Source organism: Pleuronectes platessa, chromosome 11, assembly GCF_947347685.1.
Source record: "Pleuronectes platessa chromosome 11, fPlePla1.1, whole genome shotgun sequence".
NCBI classification, from domain to species: Eukaryota; Metazoa; Chordata; class Actinopteri; order Pleuronectiformes; family Pleuronectidae; genus Pleuronectes; species Pleuronectes platessa.
Genome location: NC_070636.1, coordinates 25329151 through 25343985, shown reverse-complemented (window position 1 = coordinate 25343985; position 14835 = coordinate 25329151). Strand labels below are relative to the sequence as shown.

General features: G+C 42.9%; 23 non-coding genes across 23 annotated transcripts; all 23 read left to right on the top strand.

Annotated features, from left to right (window-relative positions):
* Nucleotides 1-53: 53 nt before the first annotated feature.
* On the top strand, nucleotides 54-245 carry LOC128451712 (U2 spliceosomal RNA). The gene has a single exon (XR_008340246.1). It is a non-coding gene; the product is annotated as a U2 spliceosomal RNA (small nuclear RNA).
* A 514-nt stretch (nucleotides 246-759) lies between these two features.
* On the top strand, nucleotides 760-872 carry LOC128452447 (U5 spliceosomal RNA). Its single transcript, XR_008340943.1, has one exon. It is a non-coding gene; the product is annotated as a U5 spliceosomal RNA (small nuclear RNA).
* A 180-nt stretch (nucleotides 873-1052) lies between these two features.
* Nucleotides 1053-1244, top strand: LOC128451711 (U2 spliceosomal RNA). The gene has a single exon (XR_008340245.1). It is a non-coding gene; the product is annotated as a U2 spliceosomal RNA (small nuclear RNA).
* Nucleotides 1245-1758: 514 nt separating this feature from the next.
* On the top strand, nucleotides 1759-1871 carry LOC128452446 (U5 spliceosomal RNA). Its single transcript, XR_008340942.1, has one exon. It is a non-coding gene; the product is annotated as a U5 spliceosomal RNA (small nuclear RNA).
* A 180-nt stretch (nucleotides 1872-2051) lies between these two features.
* On the top strand, nucleotides 2052-2243 carry LOC128451789 (U2 spliceosomal RNA). The gene has a single exon (XR_008340319.1). It is a non-coding gene; the product is annotated as a U2 spliceosomal RNA (small nuclear RNA).
* Nucleotides 2244-2757: 514 nt separating this feature from the next.
* Nucleotides 2758-2870, top strand: LOC128452445 (U5 spliceosomal RNA). Its single transcript, XR_008340941.1, has one exon. It is a non-coding gene; the product is annotated as a U5 spliceosomal RNA (small nuclear RNA).
* Nucleotides 2871-3050: 180 nt separating this feature from the next.
* On the top strand, nucleotides 3051-3242 carry LOC128451710 (U2 spliceosomal RNA). Its single transcript, XR_008340244.1, has one exon. It is a non-coding gene; the product is annotated as a U2 spliceosomal RNA (small nuclear RNA).
* A 1373-nt stretch (nucleotides 3243-4615) lies between these two features.
* Nucleotides 4616-4728, top strand: LOC128452444 (U5 spliceosomal RNA). Its single transcript, XR_008340940.1, has one exon. It is a non-coding gene; the product is annotated as a U5 spliceosomal RNA (small nuclear RNA).
* A 175-nt stretch (nucleotides 4729-4903) lies between these two features.
* LOC128451708 (U2 spliceosomal RNA) lies at nucleotides 4904-5095 on the top strand. Its single transcript, XR_008340243.1, has one exon. It is a non-coding gene; the product is annotated as a U2 spliceosomal RNA (small nuclear RNA).
* Nucleotides 5096-6468: 1373 nt separating this feature from the next.
* Nucleotides 6469-6580, top strand: LOC128452361 (U5 spliceosomal RNA). The gene has a single exon (XR_008340858.1). It is a non-coding gene; the product is annotated as a U5 spliceosomal RNA (small nuclear RNA).
* Nucleotides 6581-6761: 181 nt separating this feature from the next.
* On the top strand, nucleotides 6762-6953 carry LOC128451788 (U2 spliceosomal RNA). The gene has a single exon (XR_008340318.1). It is a non-coding gene; the product is annotated as a U2 spliceosomal RNA (small nuclear RNA).
* A 514-nt stretch (nucleotides 6954-7467) lies between these two features.
* LOC128452443 (U5 spliceosomal RNA) lies at nucleotides 7468-7580 on the top strand. Its single transcript, XR_008340939.1, has one exon. It is a non-coding gene; the product is annotated as a U5 spliceosomal RNA (small nuclear RNA).
* Nucleotides 7581-7760: 180 nt separating this feature from the next.
* Nucleotides 7761-7952, top strand: LOC128451706 (U2 spliceosomal RNA). The gene has a single exon (XR_008340241.1). It is a non-coding gene; the product is annotated as a U2 spliceosomal RNA (small nuclear RNA).
* Nucleotides 7953-9325: 1373 nt separating this feature from the next.
* Nucleotides 9326-9438, top strand: LOC128452442 (U5 spliceosomal RNA). The gene has a single exon (XR_008340938.1). It is a non-coding gene; the product is annotated as a U5 spliceosomal RNA (small nuclear RNA).
* A 175-nt stretch (nucleotides 9439-9613) lies between these two features.
* Nucleotides 9614-9805, top strand: LOC128451705 (U2 spliceosomal RNA). Its single transcript, XR_008340240.1, has one exon. It is a non-coding gene; the product is annotated as a U2 spliceosomal RNA (small nuclear RNA).
* A 1373-nt stretch (nucleotides 9806-11178) lies between these two features.
* Nucleotides 11179-11290, top strand: LOC128452360 (U5 spliceosomal RNA). Its single transcript, XR_008340857.1, has one exon. It is a non-coding gene; the product is annotated as a U5 spliceosomal RNA (small nuclear RNA).
* A 181-nt stretch (nucleotides 11291-11471) lies between these two features.
* Nucleotides 11472-11663, top strand: LOC128451859 (U2 spliceosomal RNA). The gene has a single exon (XR_008340385.1). It is a non-coding gene; the product is annotated as a U2 spliceosomal RNA (small nuclear RNA).
* Nucleotides 11664-12177: 514 nt separating this feature from the next.
* LOC128452440 (U5 spliceosomal RNA) lies at nucleotides 12178-12290 on the top strand. The gene has a single exon (XR_008340936.1). It is a non-coding gene; the product is annotated as a U5 spliceosomal RNA (small nuclear RNA).
* Nucleotides 12291-12465: 175 nt separating this feature from the next.
* Nucleotides 12466-12657, top strand: LOC128451704 (U2 spliceosomal RNA). The gene has a single exon (XR_008340239.1). It is a non-coding gene; the product is annotated as a U2 spliceosomal RNA (small nuclear RNA).
* A 514-nt stretch (nucleotides 12658-13171) lies between these two features.
* LOC128452439 (U5 spliceosomal RNA) lies at nucleotides 13172-13284 on the top strand. The gene has a single exon (XR_008340935.1). It is a non-coding gene; the product is annotated as a U5 spliceosomal RNA (small nuclear RNA).
* Nucleotides 13285-13459: 175 nt separating this feature from the next.
* Nucleotides 13460-13651, top strand: LOC128451703 (U2 spliceosomal RNA). The gene has a single exon (XR_008340238.1). It is a non-coding gene; the product is annotated as a U2 spliceosomal RNA (small nuclear RNA).
* A 514-nt stretch (nucleotides 13652-14165) lies between these two features.
* On the top strand, nucleotides 14166-14278 carry LOC128452438 (U5 spliceosomal RNA). Its single transcript, XR_008340934.1, has one exon. It is a non-coding gene; the product is annotated as a U5 spliceosomal RNA (small nuclear RNA).
* Nucleotides 14279-14453: 175 nt separating this feature from the next.
* On the top strand, nucleotides 14454-14645 carry LOC128451702 (U2 spliceosomal RNA). The gene has a single exon (XR_008340237.1). It is a non-coding gene; the product is annotated as a U2 spliceosomal RNA (small nuclear RNA).
* The last annotated feature ends 190 nt before the right edge of the window (nucleotides 14646-14835 follow it).

The window sequence follows — 14835 nt, the reverse complement described above, 5'->3', positions numbered from 1 at the left end:
GCAAGGGAGATTTGCGCCAAGAGCTTGGCGTGGACATCCAACACTTGTGGATTATCGCTTCTCGGCCTTTTGGCTAAGATCAAGTGTAGTATCTGTTCTTATCAGTTTAATATCTGATATGTCCTCTATATGAGGACTACATATTAAGCAGATTTTTGGCAAGAGGAGCAGAAATTTGGAGCTTGCTCCCTTCTCTCCACGCATCGACCTAGCATTGCAGTGCCGCTGGGAACGGTGCACTCTGTTCTTACCTTGTAGAAAAGCAAACACTCAAACAATTGTGGAGTTTTAAAGGTGAATTCTACACTGGGTCAATGAAACTGAGGGAATGGCCTGGCAGAGTTTGACAAGTGTGCAAAACCGCTCTGATGACTCACTGCCTTGTGAAGTGATCATGCATGACTCTGCACGGGGTCACAATGAGCTTCAACTGGATTCCAAATTGAATCAGAAGCGTTTGTCAAAAACTGAAACTGGTTTTCACTCAAGATCCTCTGGGAGACTTGGTGAGAAAGCAGAGTTAGCTTTTTGGACCCAATGTAAGTGGTTCAGGGATGTATCGCTTAAAAAGGCTTAAAAGCCAATCACTAGTCAGGGCAGGAGCAAATAAAGACTTGTATAATTTTGGTTGGCAGATGGGGGCGTGGTGGGAATGTTGTATACTAGAATCTGACATGCGGAAAGCAAAGAGAGGCCCACCGCGTAGGTGGTGACTGTGACCGAGAGGCTCCTCCGCTGCTCTCGAACAGAGGGCCATGCTGACTCTGGTTTCTCTTCATAACGCACAAGTCTTTCGCCTTTTACTAAAGACTTCCGTGGAGAGGAACACACATGAGTTGAATCTATTTTTGGCAGGCTTTGCTTTATGGCTGAGCCTTATGAAATTGTGAAAAGTCAAAGAATTGTCTAGGTCAGAAATCAAGTGTCCACAAAGGAGAGCTTAGGCGGAGGTGATGAGCAGCAGCCATTGTTATGCACACCTACAAACGGGGTACCACAGCAAGGGAGATTTGCGCCAAGAGCTTGGCGTGGACATCCAACACTTGTGGATTATCGCTTCTCGGCCTTTTGGCTAAGATCAAGTGTAGTATCTGTTCTTATCAGTTTAATATCTGATATGTCCTCTATATGAGGACTACATATTAAGCAGATTTTTGGCAAGAGGAGCAGAAATTTGGAGCTTGCTCCCTTCTCTCCACGCATCGACCTAGCATTGCAGTGCCGCTGGGAACGGTGCACTCTGTTCTTACCTTGTAGAAAAGCAAACACTCAAACAATTGTGGAGTTTTAAAGGTGAATTCTACACTGGGTCAATGAAACTGAGGAAATGGCCTGGCAGAGTTTGACAAGTGTGCGAAACCGCTCTGATGACTCACTGCCTTGTGAAGTGATCATGCATGACTCTGCACGGGGTCACAATGAGCTTCAACTGGATTCCAAATTGAATTAGAAGCGTTTGTCAAAAACTGAAACTGGTTTTCACTCAAGATCCTCTGGGAGACTTGGTGAGAAAGCAGAGTCAGCTTTTTGGACCCAATGTAAGTGGTTCAGGGATGTATCGCTTAAAAAGGCTTAAAAGCCAATCACTAGTCAGGGCAGGAGCAAATAAAGACTTGTATAATTTTGGTTGGCAGATGGGGGCGTGGTGGGAATGTTGTATACTAGAATCTGACATGCGGAAAGCAAAGAGAGGCCCACCGCGTAGGTGGTGACTGTGACCGAGAGGCTCCTCCGCTGCTCTCGAACAGAGGGCCATGCTGACTCTGGTTTCTCTTCATAACGCACAAGTCTTTCGCCTTTTACTAAAGACTTCCGTGGAGAGGAACACACATGAGTTGAATCTATTTTTGGCAGGCTTTGCTTTATGGCTGAGCCTTATGAAATTGTGAAAAGTCAAAGAATTGTCTAGGTCAGAAATCAAGTGTCCACAAAGGAGAGCTTAGGCGGAGGTGATGAGCAGCAGCCATTGTTATGCACACCTACAAACGGGGTACCACAGCAAGGGAGATTTGCGCCAAGAGCTTGGCGTGGACATCCAACACTTGTGGATTATCGCTTCTCGGCCTTTTGGCTAAGATCAAGTGTAGTATCTGTTCTTATCAGTTTAATATCTGATATGTCCTCTATATGAGGACTACATATTAAGCAGATTTTTGGCAAGCGGAGCAGAAATTTGGAGCTTGCTCCCTTCTCTCCACGCATCGACCTAGCATTGCAGTGCCGCTGGGAACGGTGCACTCTGTTCTTACCTTGTAGAAAAGCAAACACTCAAACAATTGTGGAGTTTTAAAGGTGAATTCTACACTGGGTCAATGAAACTGAGGGAATGGCCTGGCAGAGTTTGACAAGTGTGCAAAACCGCTCTGATGACTCACTGCCTTGTGAAGTGATCATGCATGACTCTGCACGGGGTCACAATGAGCTTCAACTGGATTCCAAATTGAATCAGAAGCGTTTGTCAAAAACTGAAACTGGTTTTCACTCAAGATCCTCTGGGAGACTTGGTGAGAAAGCAGAGTCAGCTTTTTGGACCCAATGTAAGTGGTTCAGGGATGTATCGCTTTAAAAGGCTTAAAAGCCAATCACTAGTCAGGGCAGGAGCAAATAAAGACTTGTATAATTTTGGTTGGCAGATGGGGGCGTGGTGGGAATGTTGTATACTAGAATCTGACATGCGGAAAGCAAAGAGAGGCCCACCGCGTAGGTGGTGACTGTGACCGAGAGGCTCCTCCGCTGCTCTCGAACAGAGGGCCATGCTGACTCTGGTTTCTCTTCATAACGCACAAGTCTTTCGCCTTTTACTAAAGACTTCCGTGGAGAGGAACACACATGAGTTGAATCTATTTTTGGCAGGCTTTGCTTTATGGCTGAGCCTTATGAAATTGTGAAAAGTCAAAGAATTGTCTAGGTCAGAAATCAAGTGTCCACAAAGGAGAGCTTAGGCGGAGGTGATGAGCAGCAGCCATTGTTATGCACACCTACAAACGGGGTACCACAGCAAGGGAGATTTGCGGCAAGAGCTTGGCGTGGACATCCAACACTTGTGGATTATCGCTTCTCGGCCTTTTGGCTAAGATCAAGTGTAGTATCTGTTCTTATCAGTTTAATATCTGATATGTCCTCTATATGAGGACTACATATTAAGCAGATTTTTGGCAAGAGGAGCAGAAATTTGGAGCTTGCTCCCTTCTCTCCACGCATCGACCTAGCATTGCAGTGCCGCTGGGAACGGTGCACTCTGTTCTTACCTTGTAGAAAAGCAAACACTCAAACAATTGTGGAGTTTTAAAGGTGAATTCTACACTGGGTCAATGAAACTGAGGAAATGGCCTGGCAGAGTTTGACAAGTGTGCGAAACCGCTCTGATGACTCACTGCCTTGTGAAGTGATCATGCATGACTCTGCACGGGGTCACAATGAGCTTCAACTGGATTCCAAATTATATTTTACTCCTAGAAGGCTTCATCTGATGAAAGTTATAAATGATTCTACATGTACGTTATGTTCCTCCAAAGCGATCGGCAGCTTTTTTCATATGTTTTGGGAGTGTACACCTGTGGCAGAATTTTGGAAAATGATCTCCTTGAATCTATCTAAGTTGTTTAATATTAAGTTGCCTTGTTTGCCTGCTACATTCATTTTAAATGATTTATCAGGACTGGGGTTGACCCTGGACAAGAGGAAAGCGTTGTTGGCGGGATTCACTGCTGCAAAAAAACTTGTTGCTACACGCTGGAAACCTCCACACTCACTTTCTTTCCGAGCATGGATTTTAACATACTTGGACATTGTCTATTTAGAACTGTCAACAGCTCGAGTACATGGAGCCAAAGAATCCGCTATAAAGGCCTGGGAATCGCTCCTAACTGTCCTCCGTGCGCTTCAACTGTAATATGTGATTAAGGTTTCTTTAGGAAGCTGGATCCGGGATGTGGGTGGTTTGTGTTTGGGATAGTTTTATTTTATTTTATTCATTTATGTTATTTTATTTTATTTTATTTCCCTGTGTTTTATTACATACATATGTTATTGTTTTTGTATTAATGACCTATTGTATATTTGTGTTTGTTTATTTAATATTTTCATATATATATATTTTTTCTATTTTACTATTTGACTTATTCCTAGTTATTATTTTTCCTTTATTGTTTACCTTTGTGTGTCTATATACATTGACAGGTATGAGTACATGTGAATATATATGTTGTTATTGATTACTGTAACATTGATCTGTACCTTGCTACATTTCTCAGTAAAATAAAAAGTTGATCACAAAAAAAAAAAAACTGGATTCCAAATTGAATCAGAAGCGTTTGTCAAAAACTGAAACTGGTTTTCACTCAAGATCCTCTGGGAGACTTGGTGAGAAAGCAGAGTCAGCTTTTTGGACCCAATGTAAGTGGTTCAGGGATGTATCGCTTAAAAAGGCTTAAAAGCCAATCACTAGTCAGGGCAGGAGCAAATAAAGACTTGTATAATTTTGGTTGGCAGATGGGGGCGTGGTGGGAATGTTGTATACTAGAATCTGACATGCGGAAAGCAAAGAGAGGCCCACCGCGTAGGTGGTGACTGTGACCGAGAGGCTCCTCCGCTGCTCTCGAACAGAGGGCCATGCTGACTCTGGTTTCTCTTCATAACGCACAAGTCTTTCGCCTTTTACTAAAGACTTCCGTGGAGAGGAACACACATGAGTTGAATCTATTTTTGGCAGGCTTTGCTTTATGGCTGAGCCTTATGAAATTGTGAAAAGTCAAAGAATTGTCTAGGTCAGAAATCAAGTGTCCACAAAGGAGAGCTTAGGCGGAGGTGATGATCAGCAGCCATTGTTATGCACACCTACAAACGGGGTACCACAGCAAGGGAGATTTGCGCCAAGAGCTTGGCGTGGACATCCTTGTCGATTATCGCTTCTCGGCCTTTTGGCTAAGATCAAGTGTAGTATCTGTTCTTATCAGTTTAATATCTGATATGTCCTCTATATGAGGACTACATATTAAGCAGATTTTTGGCAAGAGGAGCAGAAATTTGGAGCTTGCTCCCTTCTCTCCACGCATCGACCTAGCATTGCAGTGCCGCTGGGAACGGTGCACTCTGTTCTTACCTTGTAGAAAAGCAAACACTCAAACAATTGTGGAGTTTTAAAGGTGAATTCTACACTGGGTCAATGAAACTGAGGAAATGGCCTGGCAGAGTTTGACAAGTGTGCGAAACCGCTCTGATGACTCACTGCCTTGTGAAGTGATCATGCATGACTCTGCACGGGGTCACAATGAGCTTCAACTGGATTCCAAATTATATTTTACTCCTAGAAGGCTTCATCTGATGAAAGTTATAAATGATTCTACATGTACGTTATGTTCCTCCAAAGCGATCGGCAGCTTTTTTCATATGTTTTGGGAGTGTACACCTGTGGCAGAATTTTGGAAAATGATCTCCTTGAATCTATCTAAGTTGTTTAATATTAAGTTGCCTTGTTTGCCTGCTACATTCATTTTAAATGATTTATCAGGACTGGGGTTGACCCTGGACAAGAGGAAAGCGTTGTTGGCGGGATTCACTGCTGCAAAAAAACTTGTTGCTACACGCTGGAAACCTCCACACTCACTTTCTTTCCGAGCATGGATTTTAACATACTTGGACATTGTCTATTTAGAACTGTCAACAGCTCGAGTACATGGAGCCAAAGAATCCGCTATAAAGGCCTGGGAATCGCTCCTAACTGTCCTCCGTGCGCTTCAACTGTAATATGTGATTAAGGTTTCTTTAGGAAGCTGGATCCGGGATGTGGGTGGTTTGTGTTTGGGATAGTTTTATTTTATTTTATTCATTTATGTTATTTTATTTTATTTTATTTCCCTGTGTTTTATTACATACATATGTTATTGTTTTTGTATTAATGACCTATTGTATATTTGTGTTTGTTTATTTAATATTTTCATATATATATATTTTTTCTATTTTACTATTTGACTTATTCCTAGTTATTATTTTTCCTTTATTGTTTACCTTTGTGTGTCTATATACATTGACAGGTATGAGTACATGTGAATATATATGTTGTTATTGATTACTGTAACATTGATCTGTACCTTGCTACATTTCTCAGTAAAATAAAAAGTTGATCACAAAAAAAAAAAAACTGGATTCCAAATTGAATCAGAAGCGTTTGTCAAAAACTGAAACTGGTTTTCACTCAAGATCCTCTGGGAGACTTGGTGAGAAAGCAGAGTCAGCTTTTTGGACCCAATGTAAGTGGTTCAGGGATGTATCGCTTAAAAAGGCTTAAAAGCCAATCACTAGTCAGGGCAGGAGCAAATAAAGACTTGTATAATTTTGGTTGGCAGATGGGGGCGTGGTGGGAATGTTGTATACTAGAATCTGACATGCGGAAAGCAAAGAGAGGCCCACCGCGTAGGTGGTGACTGTGACCGAGAGGCTCCTCCGCTGCTCTCGAACAGAGGGCCATGCTGACTCTGGTTTCTCTTCATAACGCACAAGTCTTTCGCCTTTTACTAAAGACTTCCGTGGAGAGGAACACACATGAGTTGAATCTATTTTTGGCAGGCTTTGCTTAATGGCTGAGCCTTATGAAATTGTGAAAAGTCAAAGAATTGTCTAGGTCAGAAATCAAGTGTCCACAAAGGAGAGCTTAGGCGGAGGTGATGAGCAGCAGCCGTTGTTATGCACACCTACAAACGGGGTACCACAGCAAGGGAGATTTGCGCCAAGAGCTTGGCGTGGACATCCAACACTTGTGGATTATCGCTTCTCGGCCTTTTGGCTAAGATCAAGTGTAGTATCTGTTCTTATCAGTTTAATATCTGATATGTCCTCTATATGAGGACTACATATTAAGCAGATTTTTGGCAAGCGGAGCAGAAATTTGGAGCTTGCTCCCTTCTCTCCACGCATCGACCTAGCATTGCAGTGCCGCTGGGAACGGTGCACTCTGTTCTTACCTTGTAGAAAAGCAAACACTCAAACAATTGTGGAGTTTTAAAGGTGAATTCTACACTGGGTCAATGAAACTGAGGGAATGGCCTGGCAGAGTTTGACAAGTGTGCAAAACCGCTCTGATGACTCACTGCCTTGTGAAGTGATCATGCATGACTCTGCACGGGGTCACAATGAGCTTCAACTGGATTCCAAATTGAATCAGAAGCGTTTGTCAAAAACTGAAACTGGTTTTCACTCAAGATCCTCTGGGAGACTTGGTGAGAAAGCAGAGTCAGCTTTTTGGACCCAATGTAAGTGGTTCAGGGATGTATCGCTTAAAAAGGCTTAAAAGCCAATCACTAGTCAGGGCAGGAGCAAATAAAGACTTGTATAATTTTGGTTGGCAGATGGGGGCGTGGTGGGAATGTTGTATACTAGAATCTGACATGCGGAAAGCAAAGAGAGGCCCACCGCGTAGGTGGTGACTGTGACCGAGAGGCTCCTCCGCTGCTCTCGAACAGAGGGCCATGCTGACTCTGGTTTCTCTTCATAACGCACAAGTCTTTCGCCTTTTACTAAAGACTTCCGTGGAGAGGAACACACATGAGTTGAATCTATTTTTGGCAGGCTTTGCTTTATGGCTGAGCCTTATGAAATTGTGAAAAGTCAAAGAATTGTCTAGGTCAGAAATCAAGTGTCCACAAAGGAGAGCTTAGGCGGAGGTGATGAGCAGCAGCCATTGTTATGCACACCTACAAACGGGGTACCACAGCAAGGGAGATTTGCGCCAAGAGCTTGGCGTGGACATCCAACACTTGTGGATTATCGCTTCTCGGCCTTTTGGCTAAGATCAAGTGTAGTATCTGTTCTTATCAGTTTAATATCTGATATGTCCTCTATATGAGGACTACATATTAAGCAGATTTTTGGCAAGAGGAGCAGAAATTTGGAGCTTGCTCCCTTCTCTCCACGCATCGACCTAGCATTGCAGTGCCGCTGGGAACGGTGCACTCTGTTCTTACCTTGTAGAAAAGCAAACACTCAAACAATTGTGGAGTTTTAAAGGTGAATTCTACACTGGGTCAATGAAACTGAGGAAATGGCCTGGCAGAGTTTGACAAGTGTGCGAAACCGCTCTGATGACTCACTGCCTTGTGAAGTGATCATGCATGACTCTGCACGGGGTCACAATGAGCTTCAACTGGATTCCAAATTATATTTTACTCCTAGAAGGCTTCATCTGATGAAAGTTATAAATGATTCTACATGTACGTTATGTTCCTCCAAAGCGATCGGCAGCTTTTTTCATATGTTTTGGGAGTGTACACCTGTGGCAGAATTTTGGAAAATGATCTCCTTGAATCTATCTAAGTTGTTTAATATTAAGTTGCCTTGTTTGCCTGCTACATTCATTTTAAATGATTTATCAGGACTGGGGTTGACCCTGGACAAGAGGAAAGCGTTGTTGGCGGGATTCACTGCTGCAAAAAAACTTGTTGCTACACGCTGGAAACCTCCACACTCACTTTCTTTCCGAGCATGGATTTTAACATACTTGGACATTGTCTATTTAGAACTGTCAACAGCTCGAGTACATGGAGCCAAAGAATCCGCTATAAAGGCCTGGGAATCGCTCCTAACTGTCCTCCGTGCGCTTCAACTGTAATATGTGATTAAGGTTTCTTTAGGAAGCTGGATCCGGGATGTGGGTGGTTTGTGTTTGGGATAGTTTTATTTTATTTTATTCATTTATGTTATTTTATTTTATTTTATTTCCCTGTGTTTTATTACATACATATGTTATTGTTTTTGTATTAATGACCTATTGTATATTTGTGTTTGTTTATTTAATATTTTCATATATATATATTTTTTCTATTTTACTATTTGACTTATTCCTAGTTATTATTTTTCCTTTATTGTTTACCTTTGTGTGTCTATATACATTGACAGGTATGAGTACATGTGAATATATATGTTGTTATTGATTACTGTAACATTGATCTGTACCTTGCTACATTTCTCAGTAAAATAAAAAGTTGATCACAAAAAAAAAAAAACTGGATTCCAAATTGAATCAGAAGCGTTTGTCAAAAACTGAAACTGGTTTTCACTCAAGATCCTCTGGGAGACTTGGTGAGAAAGCAGAGTCAGCTTTTTGGACCCAATGTAAGTGGTTCAGGGATGTATCGCTTAAAAAGGCTTAAAAGCCAATCACTAGTCAGGGCAGGAGCAAATAAAGACTTGTATAATTTTGGTTGGCAGATGGGGGCGTGGTGGGAATGTTGTATACTAGAATCTGACATGCGGAAAGCAAAGAGAGGCCCACCGCGTAGGTGGTGACTGTGACCGAGAGGCTCCTCCGCTGCTCTCGAACAGAGGGCCATGCTGACTCTGGTTTCTCTTCATAACGCACAAGTCTTTCGCCTTTTACTAAAGACTTCCGTGGAGAGGAACACACATGAGTTGAATCTATTTTTGGCAGGCTTTGCTTTATGGCTGAGCCTTATGAAATTGTGAAAAGTCAAAGAATTGTCTAGGTCAGAAATCAAGTGTCCACAAAGGAGAGCTTAGGCGGAGGTGATGATCAGCAGCCATTGTTATGCACACCTACAAACGGGGTACCACAGCAAGGGAGATTTGCGCCAAGAGCTTGGCGTGGACATCCTTGTCGATTATCGCTTCTCGGCCTTTTGGCTAAGATCAAGTGTAGTATCTGTTCTTATCAGTTTAATATCTGATATGTCCTCTATATGAGGACTACATATTAAGCAGATTTTTGGCAAGAGGAGCAGAAATTTGGAGCTTGCTCCCTTCTCTCCACGCATCGACCTAGCATTGCAGTGCCGCTGGGAACGGTGCACTCTGTTCTTACCTTGTAGAAAAGCAAACACTCAAACAATTGTGGAGTTTTAAAGGTGAATTCTACACTGGGTCAATGAAACTGAGGAAATGGCCTGGCAGAGTTTGACAAGTGTGCGAAACCGCTCTGATGACTCACTGCCTTGTGAAGTGATCATGCATGACTCTGCACGGGGTCACAATGAGCTTCAACTGGATTCCAAATTATATTTTACTCCTAGAAGGCTTCATCTGATGAAAGTTATAAATGATTCTACATGTACGTTATGTTCCTCCAAAGCGATCGGCAGCTTTTTTCATATGTTTTGGGAGTGTACACCTGTGGCAGAATTTTGGAAAATGATCTCCTTGAATCTATCTAAGTTGTTTAATATTAAGTTGCCTTGTTTGCCTGCTACATTCATTTTAAATGATTTATCAGGACTGGGGTTGACCCTGGACAAGAGGAAAGCGTTGTTGGCGGGATTCACTGCTGCAAAAAAACTTGTTGCTACACGCTGGAAACCTCCACACTCACTTTCTTTCCGAGCATGGATTTTAACATACTTGGACATTGTCTATTTAGAACTGTCAACAGCTCGAGTACATGGAGCCAAAGAATCCGCTATAAAGGCCTGGGAATCGCTCCTAACTGTCCTCCGTGCGCTTCAACTGTAATATGTGATTAAGGTTTCTTTAGGAAGCTGGATCCGGGATGTGGGTGGTTTGTGTTTGGGATAGTTTTATTTTATTTTATTCATTTATGTTATTTTATTTTATTTTATTTCCCTGTGTTTTATTACATACATATGTTATTGTTTTTGTATTAATGACCTATTGTATATTTGTGTTTGTTTATTTAATATTTTCATATATATATATTTTTTCTATTTTACTATTTGACTTATTCCTAGTTATTATTTTTCCTTTATTGTTTACCTTTGTGTGTCTATATACATTGACAGGTATGAGTACATGTGAATATATATGTTGTTATTGATTACTGTAACATTGATCTGTACCTTGCTACATTTCTCAGTAAAATAAAAAGTTGATCACAAAAAAAAAAAAACTGGATTCCAAATTGAATCAGAAGCGTTTGTCAAAAACTGAAACTGGTTTTCACTCAAGATCCTCTGGGAGACTTGGTGAGAAAGCAGAGTCAGCTTTTTGGACCCAATGTAAGTGGTTCAGGGATGTATCGCTTAAAAAGGCTTAAAAGCCAATCACTAGTCAGGGCAGGAGCAAATAAAGACTTGTATAATTTTGGTTGGCAGATGGGGGCGTGGTGGGAATGTTGTATACTAGAATCTGACATGCGGAAAGCAAAGAGAGGCCCACCGCGTAGGTGGTGACTGTGACCGAGAGGCTCCTCCGCTGCTCTCGAACAGAGGGCCATGCTGACTCTGGTTTCTCTTCATAACGCACAAGTCTTTCGCCTTTTACTAAAGACTTCCGTGGAGAGGAACACACATGAGTTGAATCTATTTTTGGCAGGCTTTGCTTAATGGCTGAGCCTTATGAAATTGTGAAAAGTCAAAGAATTGTCTAGGTCAGAAATCAAGTGTCCACAAAGGAGAGCTTAGGCGGAGGTGATGAGCAGCAGCCGTTGTTATGCACACCTACAAACGGGGTACCACAGCAAGGGAGATTTGCGCCAAGAGCTTGGCGTGGACATCCAACACTTGTGGATTATCGCTTCTCGGCCTTTTGGCTAAGATCAAGTGTAGTATCTGTTCTTATCAGTTTAATATCTGATATGTCCTCTATATGAGGACTACATATTAAGCAGATTTTTGGCAAGAGGAGCAGAAATTTGGAGCTTGCTCCCTTCTCCCCACGCATCGACCTAGCATTGCAGTGCCGCTGGGAACGGTGCACTCTGTTCTTACCTTGTAGAAAAGCAAACACTCAAACAATTGTGGAGTTTTAAAGGTGAATTCTACACTGGGTCAATGAAACTGAGGGAATGGCCTGGCAGAGTTTGACAAGTGTGCAAAACCGCTCTGATGACTCACTGCCTTGTGAAGTGATCCTGCATGACTCTGCACGGGGTCACAATGAGCTTCAACTGGATTCCAAATTGAATCAGAAGCGTTTGTCAAAAACTGAAACTGGTTTTCACTCAAGATCCTCTGGGAGACTTGGTGAGAAAGCAGAGTCAGCTTTTTGGACCCAATGTAAGTGGTTCAGGGATGTATCGCTTAAAAAGGCTTAAAAGCCAATCACTAGTCAGGGCAGGAGCAAATAAAGACTTGTATAATTTTGGTTGGCAGATGGGGGCGTGGTGGGAATGTTGTATACTAGAATCTGACATGCGGAAAGCAAAGAGAGGCCCACCGCGTAGGTGGTGACTGTGACCGAGAGGCTCCTCCGCTGCTCTCGAACAGAGGGCCATGCTGACTCTGGTTTCTCTTCATAACGCACAAGTCTTTCGCCTTTTACTAAAGACTTCCGTGGAGAGGAACACACATGAGTTGAATCTATTTTTGGCAGGCTTTGCTTTATGGCTGAGCCTTATGAAATTGTGAAAAGTCAAAGAATTGTCTAGGTCAGAAATCAAGTGTCCACAAAGGAGAGCTTAGGCGGAGGTGATGAGCAGCAGCCATTGTTATTCACACCTACAAACGGGGTACCACAGCAAGGGAGATTTGCGCCAAGAGCTTGGCGTGGACATCCTTGTCGATTATCGCTTCTCGGCCTTTTGGCTAAGATCAAGTGTAGTATCTGTTCTTATCAGTTTAATATCTGATATGTCCTCTATATGAGGACTACATATTAAGCAGATTTTTGGCAAGAGGAGCAGAAATTTGGAGCTTGCTCCCTTCTCTCCACGCATCGACCTAGCATTGCAGTGCCGCTGGGAACGGTGCACTCTGTTCTTACCTTGTAGAAAAGCAAACACTCAAACAATTGTGGAGTTTTAAAGGTGAATTCTACACTGGGTCAATGAAACTGAGGGAATGGCCTGGCAGAGTTTGACAAGTGTGCAAAACCGCTCTGATGACTCACTGCCTTGTGAAGTGATCATGCATGACTCTGCACGGGGTCACAATGAGCTTCAACTGGATTCCAAATTGAATCAGAAGCGTTTGTCAAAAACTGAAACTGGTTTTCACTCAAGATCCTCTGGGAGACTTGGTGAGAAAGCAGAGTCAGCTTTTTGGACCCAATGTAAGTGGTTCAGGGATGTATCGCTTAAAAAGGCTTAAAAGCCAATCACTAGTCAGGGCAGGAGCAAATAAAGACTTGTATAATTTTGGTTGGCAGATGGGGGCGTGGTGGGAATGTTGTATACTAGAATCTGACATGCGGAAAGCAAAGAGAGGCCCACCGCGTAGGTGGTGACTGTGACCGAGAGGCTCCTCCGCTGCTCTCGAACAGAGGGCCATGCTGACTCTGGTTTCTCTTCATAACGCACAAGTCTTTCGCCTTTTACTAAAGACTTCCGTGGAGAGGAACACACATGAGTTGAATCTATTTTTGGCAGGCTTTGCTTTATGGCTGAGCCTTATGAAATTGTGAAAAGTCAAAGAATTGTCTAGGTCAGAAATCAAGTGTCCACAAAGGAGAGCTTAGGCGGAGGTGATGAGCAGCAGCCATTGTTATGCACACCTACAAACGGGGTACCACAGCAAGGGAGATTTGCGCCAAGAGCTTGGCGTGGACATCCTTGTCGATTATCGCTTCTCGGCCTTTTGGCTAAGATCAAGTGTAGTATCTGTTCTTATCAGTTTAATATCTGATATGTCCTCTATATGAGGACTACATATTAAGCAGATTTTTGGCAAGAGGAGCAGAAATTTGGAGCTTGCTCCCTTCTCTCCACGCATCGACCTAGCATTGCAGTGCCGCTGGGAACGGTGCACTCTGTTCTTACCTTGTAGAAAAGCAAACACTCAAACAATTGTGGAGTTTTAAAGGTGAATTCTACACTGGGTCAATGAAACTGAGGGAATGGCCTGGCAGAGTTTGACAAGTGTGCAAAACCGCTCTGATGACTCACTGCCTTGTGAAGTGATCATGCATGACTCTGCACGGGGTCACAATGAGCTTCAACTGGATTCCAAATTGAATCAGAAGCGTTTGTCAAAAACTGAAACTGGTTTTCACTCAAGATCCTCTGGGAGACTTGGTGAGAAAGCAGAGTCAGCTTTTTGGACCCAATGTAAGTGGTTCAGGGATGTATCGCTTAAAAAGGCTTAAAAGCCAATCACTAGTCAGGGCAGGAGCAAATAAAGACTTGTATAATTTTGGTTGGCAGATGGGGGCGTGGTGGGAATGTTGTATACTAGAATCTGACATGCGGAAAGCAAAGAGAGGCCCACCGCGTAGGTGGTGACTGTGACCGAGAGGCTCCTCCGCTGCTCTCGAACAGAGGGCCATGCTGACTCTGGTTTCTCTTCATAACGCACAAGTCTTTCGCCTTTTACTAAAGACTTCCGTGGAGAGGAACACACATGAGTTGAATCTATTTTTGGCAGGCTTTGCTTTATGGCTGAGCCTTATGAAATTGTGAAAAGTCAAAGAATTGTCTAGGTCAGAAATCAAGTGTCCACAAAGGAGAGCTTAGGCGGAGGTGATGAGCAGCAGCCATTGTTATGCACACCTACAAACGGGGTACCACAGCAAGGGAGATTTGCGCCAAGAGCTTGGCGTGGACATCCTTGTCGATTATCGCTTCTCGGCCTTTTGGCTAAGATCAAGTGTAGTATCTGTTCTTATCAGTTTAATATCTGATATGTCCTCTATATGAGGACTACATATTAAGCAGATTTTTGGCAAGAGGAGCAGAAATTTGGAGCTTGCTCCCTTCTCTCCACGCATCGACCTAGCATTGCAGTGCCGCTGGGAACGGTGCACTCTGTTCTTACCTTGTAGAAAAGCAAACACTCAAACAATTGTGGAGTTTTAAAGGTGAATTCTACACTGGGTCAATGAAACTGAGGAAATGGCCTGGCAGAGTTTGACAAGTGTGCGAAACCGCTCTGATGACTCACTGCCTTGTGAAGTGATCATGCATGACTCTGCACGGGGTCACAATGAGCTTCAACTGGA